The 15,974-nt window shown below is 43.7% G+C and overlaps 1 long non-coding RNA gene across 1 annotated transcript; it reads right to left on the reverse strand.

The window, feature by feature from the left end:
* Positions 1-547: 547 nt before the first annotated feature.
* LOC148778088 (uncharacterized) lies at positions 548-15,654 on the reverse strand. The gene is made up of 3 exons (XR_016037124.1): positions 15,223-15,654; positions 14,382-14,528; positions 548-810 (listed from the first exon to the last, which is right to left on the reverse strand). It is a non-coding gene; the product is annotated as an uncharacterized LOC148778088 (long non-coding RNA).
* Between the last annotated feature and the right edge of the window lie 320 nt (positions 15,655-15,974).

Raw genomic sequence — 15,974 nt, forward strand, 5'->3', positions numbered from 1 at the left:
ATATTTCACAGTCCTTACATCACAGGTAAAGAAACTGAGACTCAGGGTGCTTGAGTAAAGTTTAAGATCACCATTCTGATTATTGTCAATAATATCATCTCTGAGCTTAGTGTCTTAAAACAACAGTTTTATTCTGGGTGTTTACTGGGCTCATTTGGATGGTTCTTGGGGCTGCAGTCAGGTGGCAACTGGAGAGGGAGCCATTTCAAAGGATTTCCTCACTACATATATGTGGCTGATGCTAGCTATAGGCTGAGATTTCAGCTGGTGTCAACCATCTTTGGAAATTGTGGTCTGCCACAATTACACAGCTGGTAAATTGGATAGAGTCAGTATTTGAACCCAGCTCAGCCTACATGCAAAGCCTGTGCTCATAAACAATGACAGTACGCTGCTGAGAGAGAGTCAAAATGCCTCAAGCTCTGAGTCTGGGATACAGGGTACAACACATCACGAAGACATTAACCAACAGGGTGTCCAGAAGAGGGAAGCCAAGATGCTGAGATGCCCAGAAATAGTGACATGATTTAACAAAGACTTGAGGAGATTTAGCCTGAAGAAGATGAAACTTAGAAGTGACATGATAGGTTTCTCAAATCCACTGAAGATGAACATGTGAAAGAAGGAAGACAGATTGTGTCTTGCCCCCCCCAGTGAAGGAGGAGACAAGGATGCAGAATCCAGTTCAGAGCAGACGACAGAGCACTGGCTTTGGAAACTTAGTGGTTTGGTGAACAAACCAGGGTTACCTGCTGGCTTACTTACCTCTTAAGTAAATCATTTATCTTCTATAGGCCTCATTTTCCACATCTGTAAAATGGAAGTAATAAAACCTATCTTACAGGGTTGCTGTAAAAATTAAAGATGATATATGTAAAATAACCTGACATATAGTAATTACTCAGTAAATAATAGCTGCTATTTTTATTATTGTTGTCATTGTTATTCATTAGAGCTCTTCAGCAATGAGACTGGCTGCCTTGCAAAACACAAGGTCCCAGAAAGGATTTTTATACTTGGCAACGTGGAGTATCTGGATGGAATGTTGGACTAAAAGCAAGGAAGCTCTGGGCCTTTGCCCACCTTGGGCTCACTGGAAATGAAGGCCAACCCAAGGAGACCTCATTGTCCCTTGCATGGACTTAGCCTTGGGGCCTGCTGGGACCCTGGTAGCACTATCTAGGTGAGAACAAGAGGAAACCAGGAAGGCATTGAGCTAAGAAGGCAGCACAAGATCCCTGAGAGAGGCCCAGGTAGAGGCAGCAGAGGTCTTTGGGCAAAGGCAGGGACAGAATCAGAAAGACATCAGCGGGTTCTGGAAACTGTCTAGGCCAGATCCACCTAGCCAGGCCTCCTGGGAAGTCTGCAATCCCAAGGAGAAGGATATGGTAAGAATGTTAGGAGCTGGGGCCCCAGACAACAAGGGTGACCTCCATGTCAGTCGCTCAGCTGTGTCACCATGGACTGTAGCCTGCCAGGCTCCTCTGTCTGTGGAGTTTTCCAGGCAAGAGTACTAGAGTGTGTTTCCATTTCCTTCTCCTAGGGGTCTTCCCGACCCAGGGATCAAACCCAGGTCTCCTGCATTACAGGCAGATTCTCTACCGCTTGAGCCACAAAGGAAGCCCACAAGCACAAATTAAAAATCAGGAAACCAAGATGGAAATCAGGTCTTATATACACTGGCAAACAACATAGAGGAAAGAGAAGGTAGGGAAGGAAAGGGGGAAGGGGGAACCTGAAAAAAATAGATAATATGTACAGCACTCACTATGTGCCAGGCGCGGTTTTAAACATGCCATGAATGTTAACTCACTTAAACATGACAATAATCCTATAAGATATGTGTTATTATTATTCCCATCTTACGAGTGAGGAAACCAAGATACAGCGAGGCTGTTAGTTGCCTAAGTCTCCATCGGTAGAATCTGTCAGAGTCAGGTCTGAACCCAGGAAAGCTGGTTCCAGTGCTCTGATCTTTACCACTCTATTCTTATGCCTGTCCAGGTACATACACCACTTAATTTTAAGTGTACGCATATTCAGTTGTGTCCAACTCTTTGTTGGACCCCATGGACTGTAGTCCATCAGGCTTCTCTGTCCATGGAACTTTCCAGGCAAGAATTCTGGAGTGGGTTGCCATTTCCTAATCCAGGGGATCTTCCTGACGCAGGAATTGAACCCAATTCTTTTGTGGCTCCTGCACTGCAGGCAGATTTTTACCCCTGTGCCACCCTTAATTTTAAAGGTAATGATTATTGCCTCTATTTTCAGAGGAGGAAAACATAAGCTCAGAGGAACAGAGAAGCTTCCTCCATATCAAACAGAAAGAAAAGAACTGAGGTAGGATATTAACACAGGTCCGTCAGCTCCTACAATTACACATAATCTTGTGTTTAACAGGCACAAGTACTTAGGACCTGCCAGAGGATTAACAGCAGAAACAATTGATTCCACTTCCTATAACCAGGCGATGGTCCAAAGGCTTCCTGGCCTGCCTTAAACTGAATGGGTCAAATTTCAGGGGCGTGGGTCTCAGTGACCTTACAGGGACAATGTCCCCAAGGTAGGACAACAGTTCCCTCCTCCAACCTTCCACTTCTCCCCCACAAATGCAGGCATGCCTGGGTTTGGTGTCACAGTGATAAATTCCAGTCTCTGATGGCAAAACTCCCAGGCCCCATTCCTGTCTGCCTATTAAGTAGCAAGACCTTTCCCTGACTCACCAGGGAAAACCTCAGAAGAAAAGGAAAAAAGACTGGGTTTCCAGAACATTAAACTCCCACTGCCACTGCTGCTTGCCAATCTCCCTGCTAATCACTTGGAGCAAAGAAAGCCAATGCTCACTAGAGGGAGCAGGGGGTGGGGGATGTTCACTGCATTACTGCCTGCTGACCGTCCTTGTCTCTCCAGCAGGCAGGGACCTAGGAAGGTCAGTTCATCTCTCTTCCTAACCTGGCCCAGACTCGCTTCATGCAGAGAAAGAAATCTGGCCCAGCCAAAGGGACAGTTCTCCCTCCATATTGGTAGCAAAAATATCAACCAGGGCTTATCTGAGAGCCAACTAATATTTAGTAAATATTGTCCATGTGCCAGACACTGGTCTGATTAAATTGGGCTCCAACCTTCTGTCTCCAAAGTTTATCATCAGGGGCTTAAGGACCAAGAAAGGGAGTAGTGCTTAGATTTGAGGGTACTGAAAACTTTTCCTGTCACCCCTACCTACTCCACCAGATCCACCAGCACCTTACAAAACACCCATTCCTTCTGCCTTCTTTGCTGACTTTCTTTATCTGGGAGAGATTTTCTTGTGCAGCAACAGACTGCTCTAAAACAAAGGTTCAGTGGAGTTTGGCCAGCAGTGGGTACAGTGAAAAGTTCACTGAGCTGGGTTACAGTGTGAACCTGGAACAGTCACTTAGCCTTGGTGATTTTTAGTAGTGTTATCTGTATAATGGGATTACTTAAACCACCTATTTCTTAAATTATTCACCCCTTCCAATCTCTTTAAAGAAGTCTAGATCACCACACTGGCATATATGACAAGAGCACATTTTAGGAAAAAATGCACAACAAAAGGTATTCCTAGGGTGTAGGGAAATGGGCCCTTTTGTGCACTGCTGGTAGGAGTATAAGCTGGTACATCTATTTTAGTGTGGGTGAGAGGGTGGCAATAAGTTTGAAAGAAAAAGCATTATACTCATCCTTTTCCTCAAAATCTTTCCAGGAATTTACCTTAAGGTATGTGAAAAGATACACAACATAACAACGGTCATTACAACATCATTTTATCACTTCATACCTACAAAAAGTATGTACAATAGATGTTTACACGGAACCCTCCTACACAATTCATGAGAATATAAATTGGTACAGCCACTATGGAAAACAACATGGAGGGTTCCTTAAAAAACTAGAAGTAGAGTTACCATATGATCCAGTCATCCCATTCTTGGGCATATACTCAGAGAAAACCGTAATTCAGATAGAAACACTGATAGAAGCACTTCTACATTCATAGCAGCATTATTCACAATAGGCAAGACACGCAAGCAACCTAAATGTCCATCAAAAGACGAATAAAAAAGATGTGGTATATATGTGTCTGTATGTGTGCACGTGTATGTGTGTGTGTGTGTGTGTGTGTATACACACACGCAATGGAATGGGCTTCCCAGGTGACTCAGTGGGTAAAGAATCTGCCTGCAAAGCAGGAGACACAGGAGATACCAGTTTGAATCCTGGGTTGGGAAGATCCCCTGGAAGAAGGCGTGGCAACCCACTCCAGTGTTCTTGCCTGGAGAATCCCACGGACAGAGGAACCTGGTGGGCTACAGTCCATAGGGTTGCAAAAAGTTGGACACGACTGAGGCGACTGAGCATGCACAATGGAATATTGCTCAGCCCTAGAAAAGAATGAAATATGGATGGACCTAGAGATTATTATACTAAGTGAAGTAACTCAGAAAGAGAAAGGCAAATACGATATGATATAACTTACATGTGGAATATAAAATATGACACAAATAAACCTATTTATGAGACAGAAACAGACTCACAGGCTATGATTGCCAAGGGGTGAGGCGTAGGAGAGGGATGGATGTGGAGTTTGGGATTAGCATATGGAAACTATTATATATGGGATGGATAAACAACAAGGTCCCACTGATAGCACAGGGAACTATATTCAATATCCTGTGATACACCATAATGGAAAAGAATATAAAAAGGAATATACATAACTGAATCACTTTACTGTACAACAGAAATTATACATTATAAATCAACTGTTGCTGCTACTGCTGCTAAGTCACTTCAGTTGTGTCCGACTCTGTGTGACCCCATAGACGGAAGCCCACCAGGCTCCCCCGTCCCTGGGATTCTCCAGGCAAGAACACTGGAGTGGGTTGCCATTTCCTTCTCCCATGTGTGAAAGTGAAAAGTGAAAGTGAAGTCGCTCAGTCGTGTCCGACCCTTAGCGACCCCACGGACTGCAGCCTACCAGGCTCCTCCATCCATGGGATTTTCTAGGCAAGAGTACTGGAGTGGCTTGCCATTGCCTTCTCCGTACTTCAGTAAAAAAAAAAAAAAAAAGATATTTACATTTTAAAGAACTGCCATAATAAAAAATACATAGTCAGTACCCATGCATGCATGCTCAGTCACTAAGTCATGTCCAACTCTTTGCAACCCCACGAACTGTAGCCCGCCAGGCTCCTTGGTCCATGGGATATTCCAGGCAAGAATTCTGGAGTGGGTTGCCATTTCCTTCTCCAGGGGATCTTCCCAAACCAGGGGTCGAACCCAAGCTCCTGCAGCATCTCCTGCATTGCGGGTGAATCCTTTACCGCCAAACCACCTGGGAAGCCAAGTACCAAACACCTATCTTACTATTCACCATACCTTTAAGCCTCATACATGCCGTGTCCCACCTCATGCATCTCTCTCCTCCCACTTCACTAACCCACTACCCCAAATTTTGTGCTAACTATTCCCTTTCTTTCCTTCTCTTTATAGTATCTACGTATCTCTTAAGAAAAGTTTCATTTTTCCTATTTTTGATCTCTATTCAAACATAGTCAATTTGTATACATTGGTCCGTGATCATCATTTTAACTTGATTTTTAACTGCACAAATTAGATGATGATGACAGTGATTATGATGTTTAGCATTGTTTTATACAATCAGTATTTATTTATACATCTTCCACTTTCTTTCTTCACCATTCATTCTTGCACTTCAGATCTCCTCCTGGAATCCTTCCATGTGCATATCTTTATAAGTTCCTTTAGCAAGTGTCTCTGGGTAATCAATTGTATCATTTTTTTCTTTTTAAAACATTTTTAATTTGCTTTTATTTTACCCTCATGTTTAAGAGAAAATTTAGTGGTGGTAGAATTTTAGCATAATATTTTCACTTAGCACTTTAGTCTTCTGGCGTCTGTTGTTGCTGTTGATAAATGACCTGTGGGTGGAATTCCCATTGCTCTGTAAGTAGTCTGTCTTTTCTCTCTGACTTACTTTTAGGATCCTCTCTTTTTCTTTAGTATTCTTCTGTTTTTCTACAAAATGTGAGTTTCTTTTTCTTTATTCTGTTTTGGATTTGCTGGACTTGCTAAGCTGAGAAACAATGTCTTTTGTCAGGACTGGAAATTGCTCAGTCGTTATCTTTTTTATACTCCTCTCTCCTTTCCTCTGTCATCCTTTAATGTTCCGATTATATCTATGTTGTGTCTCCCCACTCACTTCTTTACATCTCTTCACTCTTTCATCTCTTTGTCTTCCTACTGTATTCTAGGTCATTCTTCAGAGAAACTTCCAGGTCACTGCTGCTGCTGCTAAGTCACTTCAGCCGTGTCCGACTCTGTGTGACCCCATAGACAGAAGCCTTCAACTGTGTCTAATTTATTATCACATACATTGAGTGGTTCATTTGTATGATTATACTTTTTTATTTTCTAAGATTGAAGGAACGCCTACTCTAATATATTTAATGAAAAGATAAGTGTAATTATGCTTATTGGCAAGGGAAAATGTCAGCATAAGGACTGAGTATAAAAATTAAGTTCTATAATAGTGTTCTCTTTGGATCATAGGTTGTTGGGTGATCCTTGCTTTGTCTTTCTATACTGTTTTAATTTTTTGCAATGGGAATTTATTATATTAACAAAACAACTGTCTCAATGTTACTCACACTATTATGCAGATATGCAAAACATTTGTGGCTTCTTTATTTCTCTGTAACATGCTTAATGTGCTTCTAGAAACTCCATCCTAGTGGAAATTAGAGGACTAGGAGTCTGATGAACCAGACCCAGTATATGGGTCTCCCCAGATTTGCTTGGCTCTATTTGCCTCTCCCCTCTATCACGTATTCTTTGGATAGCTCTAACCACCACTGTCTCATATCCTAAAACTGCCTGCTGTCTCAGCCTTCTCCAAAGTGAGGGCTTTAGCAGATATTCCTTCGCACCTGCCATGGCAGGAACCAGAGCAGCTCTGGTGCCAAGGTCTGACTCAACAAGACCCATGAAGATTCTGATTCTTCTCATCTCTTCCAGACTCAGATAAAGGGTGTGTTTTAACTTAGTGCTTAGTAACAAAATACTCAAAAGCTTGGGGCTTAAAGCAACTTATTATCACACATTTTTCTGTAGGTCAAGAATCTTCAAGTGGCTTAGCTAAGTGGTTCTGGCCAAGGGTCTGTCATGAGATAGTAGTCAAGATAATGACAGGAACTGCAGTTATTGAAGGCTTGACTGGTTCAGTGAAGTTGTAAATTGGAGGTCCATTTCCAAGATGGCTTACTCTTGTGGATATTGGCAGGAGGCTTTGGATCTTGTAGGTCTCTTCATAAGCTGCTCATCCTCACAACATGGAAGCTGGATTCTCCAAGAACAAGTAACAGCAAGGAGGAAGACACAGTGACCTACGCTCTGAAACCACACACTGTCATTTTCACTTTATTCTCTTTGTTAGAAGCAAGTCACTAAGACTCGCACACACTTGAGGAAAGTATGAAAGCATTTGTGAATAGATTTTTAAACTACAACAAAGGACCACAGCACAGACACAACATCTCCTACCTCCTCAGAATCTTCCCAGAAGGACCAGTTAACACAATATCATAGTCCAGTGAGATAAATGTTGACCACTAAAATACAGGCAAGAGCTTAAGACAGTAAACACACAAACAAACCATCCACTGACTCTTTCGAGATGTGGTGGTTCCTCACAGCTCATCTGAAAGAAGTCCCATGTGTCTCAACAACAAAATTAGTTTTCTTGTGAAGCTCAGTAATGCCTTCTCTCCTTCCCAGCCTCACTTTCCTTTTCTCCTTTATCTTTGCTACCCTAGGACAGCACTATTGAGGTAAAGCTTTAACATGTAAGCTTTGTCTCAAGTTCTGTTCTAGAAACTTCAGTCAAGTCTAGATCTCAACATAAACATTTCTTTGAATGGTTCAGTCTCTTCAGAGTAAATGTTCAGACTTCCAGATTTCCTCCTGCAATGCTCCACCACCACCCTGACTCTTCCATAATGATGACGAAGTAGACGGCGACACGTACATAATTTGTAGTAATGGGAAAGGTGAACTAACCTATGGTCAACACTGACCTCTGCCACTGGGTTCTTTATCTAATCTGGCTTCTATACTTCTCTGACTGACTTGTCAAGATGACACACTAGCACCCACAGCCAAAAACCACGAATCCGGTCCTTTTTCTCCAATTGCAAAGTTCTCTGCTCTGTGAACTCTTTGTTCCAATCCCAGACCACTACTCAACTACAAACTCTCAGCATCCCAACAAATAAGAATGATTTCCATCGCACCATAGCCTGGATTATCTCTACTACACTGTTTGTAAGAAAATTCCATGATCATATTATTAGGGAGAAGGAGGTAGTGAATTTAGAAATTTTTTTCTTTCCATAAAAAACCTTACTTTCAAGACTATTCTGTCCTGATGGACTCAAAAACAGGAAGTGGCCTTTGGGACATAAAGCTAAAAATGACCTCTTTGTTCTGGATGATTCCTGCCTTTCCTGAAGACAGGAATTGCTCTCATGGGTGGAGAACTCCAGGAAAACAAATTTACAATATACGGATATTCACTCAAAGCACATGTTAAACATATTATCTACCCCCTTTTAAGCAATTAAAGTATTTTCTCAAAAAGTACTGTCATCGACTCATTATTGAGCCCATCTCTAGCTTGCCTATTAAGGATACCCCTCTTTATCACTTCTCAAACAAATTGAACTAATCAAACTTATAAGCCTTTGCACAGCAAAGGAAACCATAAACAGAACAACAACCTACAGACTAGGAGAGAATATTTGCAAATACAACTGACAAGGGCTGACTTTCCAAAATATACAAATAGCTCATACCACTCAATAACAAAAAAAAATAAACAACCCAATCAAAAAATGGACCAAAGACCTAAATAGACCTTTCTCCAAAGGAGACATACAGATAACTGACAGTCACATGAAAAGATGCTCAACATCGCTAATTATTAAACGTAAATCAAAACTACAATGAGGGGTCTTCCCAGGTGGCTCAGTGGTAAAGAATCTGCCTGCCAACGCAAGAGACACGGTTCAACCCCTGGTCCAGGAAGATCCCACATGCTGCAGAGCAACTAAGCCCGTGCACCACAACTATTAAACCTGTGCTCTAGAGCCTGGGAACCACAACTCCTGAAGCCCACACTCCCCAGTACCCGTGCTCTGCAACAAGAGAAACCACTGCAATAAGAGAAGCCACTGCAATGGGAAGCCCATGCACCACAACTAGAGAAAGCCCCCAGCAACAAAGACCCAGCATGGACAAAATAAATAAAATTATAAAAGAAAAAAATACAACGAAATATCACCTCATACAGTCAGTATGGCCATCATTTTCTACAAATAATAAATGCTGGAGAGAAAAAGGAACCTTCCTACACTGTTGATGGGAATGTAAATTGGTGCAGCTGATCTGGAAAATAGTATAGAGGTCCCTCAAAAAAAAAAAAAAAACTAAATATAGAGCTATATATGATCCTGCAACTCCAATTCTGGGCCTATATCCAGAGAAAACCATAGCTTCCTAAGATATATTCACCTCAATGTTCACAGAAGCACTATTTACAATAGCCATGCCAAGGAAGCAACTTAAAAGTCTATTGATGGATGAATGGATAAAGAAGATATGGTACATATACATGATACTACTCAGCCAAAAATATAATGAAATAATGCCATTTGAAGCAACATGGATGGACCTAGAGATTATCATACTAAGTGAAGTCAGACAGAGAAAGATAAATATCATATGATATCACTTACATGTGGAATCTAAAAAATTATACAAATGAACTGATTTACAGAACAGAAACAGATTCACAGACACAGAAATCAACATGATGGTTACCAAAGGGGAAGGGGGCAGGGATAAATTAGGAGTTTGGAATTAGCAGCTACAAACTACTATATATGAAATAGACAAATAACAAAGATCTACTTATAGTACACAGAACTATATTCAAAATCCTGTAATAAATTATAATGGAAAAGAATTTTTTAAAAAGACACTCCTCTTCTTCCTCTACCTCCCAGTCCAAACACTCAATCTTCTCCCCTTTATAGGCAGCTCGGTTTGGACTCATTTCCCTGGTTTTGAACTCAGCAGTCCTTCCAGGATGAGAGTTCCTATACTTACCGCTTTGACCCAGAATAAGAAAGAGCTCTCACAAGTGCCATTGTCTTACCTCACAGTCAGGAAAGAGAGATCAAACACAAGGATTTTTAAGACATGAAAAGAAAAGATGGATGTGAAGTCACTTTGTCAACTGTAAAGCACTGTAAAAATATCAAGTATTATCTCATGAAAGATGACTTCTTAAACAGCTGCGAAGAGTACTTCTTCTAATGTTGCCTCTAGATAGTCTTTTGAATGATGACACTTGTCCCAGGGGCCAGGAAGGATCAAGTCAGTATTAGGAGTGAGCCTTCTTTAAATCACTGATTAGAAAGGATGGAGCAAGAGGGAGCACCTGTGGAAAGTCATTTCCAGATGTATTTCATCTGGCTGGACACACTGGCTTCAGGCATCCACTGGTGGGGCAGTATTAGAGAAGCTTAGGGAAGGCATCCAGGGAGGTCCAAGTCACAATACTGAGATGGTGGCAGAACCCCAAAACCTTCAGGCAGACCACTTCTGCAGTCGTGGGCAGAGATCCACCCAGGCCACTGTCCAAATCCACTCGGCTGGGCAAAAGAGGAACTGATTTATGTCTCCAGCAGGTATGCCAGAGAAAATTCAAATTGATCAAAAATTAAATATTCATAGGACATTATTCATTAAGATTCATCTCACCGAATGGATGAAATGAGGCAAGGGAAGAAATTAGCTTGCTTGAGAGTGTCAAAGTGATTATGTGATTAAATTGCAATTTATAATTTCTCCTTCAAAAAAAGCCTTACTTCTTGATTTGTATTTTTTCCTCCTTACTGTGCCCTGCTGTTGTCTAGGCCTGAGCCAAGGGCATTCAGGGTTAATCGGAGATGGGAAGGCTCCCAACACAGTGCCTGGCCTCCATCCTTCACTCCCACCCACTGCTGACTTCAGGAGAGGGCCTTCACCCAACATTGCTCTTAATGCTGAGAACAGGGCCTCAAGAACAAGTGACAGCCTCCTCAGAGAAAACCAACAAATCCCTACAGGACCACTTGGTTGGATTGTTTCCAGGCTTAGGCCACTGTCTCCTTTTCCTCTATGAGGAAAAAAATAACTATATATATATATATGCAATACAATTTTTCTGTAGATTGTCAGTGTCCCTACAGGACATACCTAGATGACCATCCTCCATATTCTCCCAGAAGGAGGCATCTTTCTTGTACTCTTGGCTCCCCCTCCTGAACTTGATGCGGAGTTACACAGAGCCTCCTTGAGGCAAAGTCAGGGTCAGGTGATGACTTGGCAAAGCTCACCCACTGAGACTCCATCATTAAAGGCTAACAAGCCTGTTCCTCAGTGCCTACCAACAAAGGTCCTCAGGGAAGTAAGCAGAATTCAAGAACCCAGCAGTCCAGGGACAAGAGAATAGGTATACCCTCAGGAAACCCACCCCCTTCGGCTGGTGGATCCTCTCTGCCACAATCCCCCATCTGGCGAGCCTGAACCCAGTGAAGAACCAGGGATGCTCCCCAAACCTTGTCACATGGAGACCAGGCAGCTTTAGTTCCCCAGCTAAAGTCTCCAGAGCCCTGAGGATCCTGAGCATGCAGCCACCTTAGGGGGCGCAGGTGGGCCCGAGGATCAGCAAGATCCAAATGGAGCCCCACTTTTATCTGCTCCTTTCATTGTGCTTGTGGGTGTGATTTCATTTCAGGAAAGGGTTTTGCTGCTAAAAATAATTTTAAATCACCGAATTAGATGATCTCTCCTAAGCCCCTTCCAGACCAGAAGCTTCTGATTCTCCAACTTTAGTGGTATAGAAACAAGATGTACTCTGAGCTAGCCAAAGTCTCCATTTTCTCCCCTTACCGCTCGCTTTGAGAAAAGCTGCAATCTGTCTGTCTGTCTTCCTTTCTAGAAGCCGGAGTCCAGCTAAGATGCTCTGCATGGGTATGGAGGCAGATGGGTAACTGGGTTTATCTCACCCTGTCTCCATCTTCTCCCATCTTGGCTTCTCACTGTCTCTATCGTTCTGTCTCACTGTCTCTCTACTACTACTGCCCAGAAAAGATTTAGAGGCTGACTCCAGCAGCTGAGAAGGGTGGTATTAATTCCAAGCTTGTTTCCAAACACCACAGAGGCCTGCCCAGGTTAATTAGTTGTGCAGGCTCTTCTTCAAGTGAGCAAGCCGGCAGAGTTTTTTATAGCTCTGTCACTGTGGTTATTTGTTCATCTTCTGTTTTATTTGGAAATGCGTTCATCTGACAATAAATAACATCCGCCATGACTAAGGAGGATAAACACAGTGAGCAACTCCTCCAGGGGTTTGAGGGGTCAGAGTCAGAAGACTGCAAGGCCCAGTCCCCCTCCCTGGAGGTGTTTCCAGGCCCTTGGAGAGGCAGGGAGGATATGGGTAAGGCCAATGAGAGGAGGCTAGAGGAAGAGGCAGAACCAAGAGATGTGGACATGGCTACAGGTGAAGAAGAAATACCACCGGTGAGCAGAGCCCTCAGCAAGGGAGCAGGGGCCTGAAAGTCTCAGGTAACAGACACTGAGGACGAGCATGCCTCACGGCAGAGTGAAGGGAGACGATCTGGTTCCAGGCCCCAGTTCCAGCACCTGTGACCTGTGTGAACTCAGGCAAGTGTCTAGTCTCGAGGTTTCCGTTTCCTCACCCTTAAAATGAGAAGGATAATAATAACTTTCTACTCAGAGTGGTTGCAAATACCTCGGAGACAATGGAAGCAAATGTGCTCCACAAACAAAAGAGATTCTCTTTTTCATCTGAAAAGAATGGCTCAGGTAGACAGTCTTGGAGTGTGTGTTCAGGACCCTAGGCCTCCCTGGGAAAAAATTAATCTGAAAATGTTAGAGAAGGGATTTGATGAGGCAGTTTCTGCCTTCTGTCCAAAGGATCTGTGCTGATGACTTCAACATGACCACAAAGTTTGGCCCATTTACAAGTTGACTGAAATCTTACTGTGGCTAGTTCACCTCTTGCACAAGCCCCAACTGGGCAAATTCTGTTAATCCAAACAAAATTACCATGGGAAGTACTTCACACTGATCTACAAGTACTTAGGTAGGACTTTAGGGGTGATACAGGGGGAAGGGGACATAAGGACCACAGTATAAAACCAATTAGGCAGAACAGAACATTGGTAGCAGGTATTAGCTTGGGATTTAAATCACCTGTTTATATCACTTTAAGCCTATAAACCTTAGAGAAGCTATCTAACATTTTTACCTCCTTTTAGTTTTCTCATCTATAAAATGGGCATAATAATAGCATCTAGCTCCTTGGATTGTGGTGTGAAGATTGAATGAGATGAAGTAGGTGACATGCTTAGGATAGTAGATGGCACGTGGCAAGGGTTCAATAAACACTAGCTTATTCTGATCACACATAAAATTAGGCAAGACACAGATGACTGATCTATTCACTCACACGTGTATGAGCTTATTTTTACCAGTTGAGAACCTGGGTACACAATAAAATTTTTCAATCTCATGAGCTTTAATCAAGGAATGCTTCCAAGAAGAGTAACTTCAACACAGTTAAAAGGAAAAGAGACAGGATATTCTTGTGTACTGCTGGGCAGATCCTCATCTATTTTCCCATTAATGCTTGAATCATAGCCAAGGCTATGAGAGCCAAGTCACCCACAGAGAGCTACCAGCAAGCTGCCAGCAGATGGAGCCAGCCTCCTCCACATGGAGCTGACGGAGGCACTGTGTGCGTGCTAAGTCCCTTCAGTCGTGTCTGACTCTGCAACCCCGTGGACTGTAGCCCGCCAGACTTCTCTATCAGTGGAATTCTCCAGGCAAGAATACTGGAGTGGGTTGCCATTTTCTTTTCCAGATGGAGGCACCAGAAGCCCTCAAATCAACCAGCACCCAGCTCACCTCCCGTCAAGATAGAAAAGGACCAAGAGACAAGGAGAGAGGGCCTGTGGGGACAGGTTAGGCCTTCCTCTCCCCTGTGGAGAAGAGATGGCTTTCCTGCCCCAATGCAAAGGGAAAGAGGATGCACAGACCCCACCATGCCTCACAGGCTCAGAGCATTACCAAAGAGCCCTTTGATTCCAGGAGCCAAGCACTGCAGCCTAATGCTCTGTTTTTTTCCAACCCTCCACTGTAAGAAAAAGAGCAGAGCTCTTGACATTCACACCCTGAGGCCTAGGATTATACTTGAATGTACCGACTGGTACCTGTAGATTATGAAAGCAGGAGGCCCACTGCAGTAGCCTACCCAGCAGACTTGGTACAGCATGAATGGGAAGCAGATGGCGGGCAGCTCTCCCATCCTAGGTCCAGGTGGCCCTTGAAGACAACAGCCACTCCAGCAGGCCCTGTAACTGCACATGGAAATGCACAAAAGTCAGTTCTAGGGCAGAAACCAAAGGTTTCTCAACCCCTGTCCCTATCAGTTCAGTTCAGTTCAGTTCAGTTGCTCAGTCGTGTCTGACTCTTTGCGACCCCATGAATCATAGCACGCCAGGCCTCCCTATCCATCACCAACTCTCAGAGTTCGTCCAAACTCATGTCCATCGAGTCAGTGATGCCATCCAGCCATCTCATTCTCTGTCGTCCCCGTCTCCTCCCACCCCCAATCCCTCCCAGCATCAGAGTCTTTCCTCCTCATCCCTCCTCCCAGCCTCAAACAGAGTCGCTGAGGCCTTGAAAAGGATGAGAATGGGTGCCGTCAACCCAGCCCCCACTTCCCCTCCTCTGACCAAACAATCAGGGCCCACCCAGCTCTAGCTGACGCTGAAGGGGAGGAGAAAGAAGAATCAAGTTTTGAATCAAGCTTGCCATGAAAGTTTTAAATATTTAAAAGACTGAATCTTAATTACCAGAATGAGACTGTTAGTAACCGAAAGTGGCTGGAAAGTTATGGAACCAGACCAAGACATCATTAAGGGAGCTGCTCCCCAGCAGGAAAGAGAGATCTGGCAGGGTAGAGCCAGGGGCAGTTACTGGAAGAAATAAAATTGCTTTGTGTTTATACGCCAACAAGTTGAGACTCCCCAGTAAATCAGGCCCAATTACCTGCACAGAGGAAGTAAACGGACGTTGGAGACCTGTGTCCCTGTGGCCAGGACACCCTGAGGGAAGATACTGACTCCCACAGAACACATCCTGCTGTTTCCCATGCGGGTGCGGTCCCACCTCCCAGGGCAGAAACCTTAAGTGAAGAAGGGGAAATCTGTCCTCAGACTTTTCAGGAGGCTCTTAGACAGAGGAACATGATGGTTTCTTCTTAGAGGAATCACCAATGGAATGTGCTCTCAGGCAGCTGAAAAAGATGGTGCAATTTGCTTATTCCTGGTGCATTCCAGGAAGCATTACCTCTACCTCACACTAGCATCCTCTAGTGGTCTCCGCCTGGGACAACCAACAGCCACAGAGGTCTTTGACTTTCCAGACTGAGAAAGGAGAGGAACAAGTCAAGGAACACAACCAGCCCTGGGACACAGAGGCAACACCTCCAGAGGGTCAGAAGACTGCCAGAGCGGGCTTGATTCCCTAGTGGAAAATGAGAGGAAACAAAGTTTATAAAGAGAGTGGGAACTGATTCATGGAACAGGATGTTCCCTTGGCTAATTTCCATCTAGGGGAAAGGCGGGAACGTTACTGAGTGCCTGGGCCGTATCAGGCACCACGTTCATCCTTATCTCGTTTGATCCCCCATATCCATAGCCATGGAAGGAAGGCCTCTCCATTTGGCACCTGAGGAAAACGAGGCAGAGTGGTTGCCTAAGGTCACATGTTGCTGGGATTTGAACATCAGGTCTGTCTGT

Source organism: Moschus berezovskii, chromosome 4 (genome assembly GCF_049115385.1).
Source record: "Moschus berezovskii isolate FMDL1 chromosome 4, NW_MosBer_1.0, whole genome shotgun sequence".
Lineage (NCBI taxonomy): Eukaryota > Metazoa > Chordata > Mammalia > Artiodactyla > Moschidae > Moschus > Moschus berezovskii.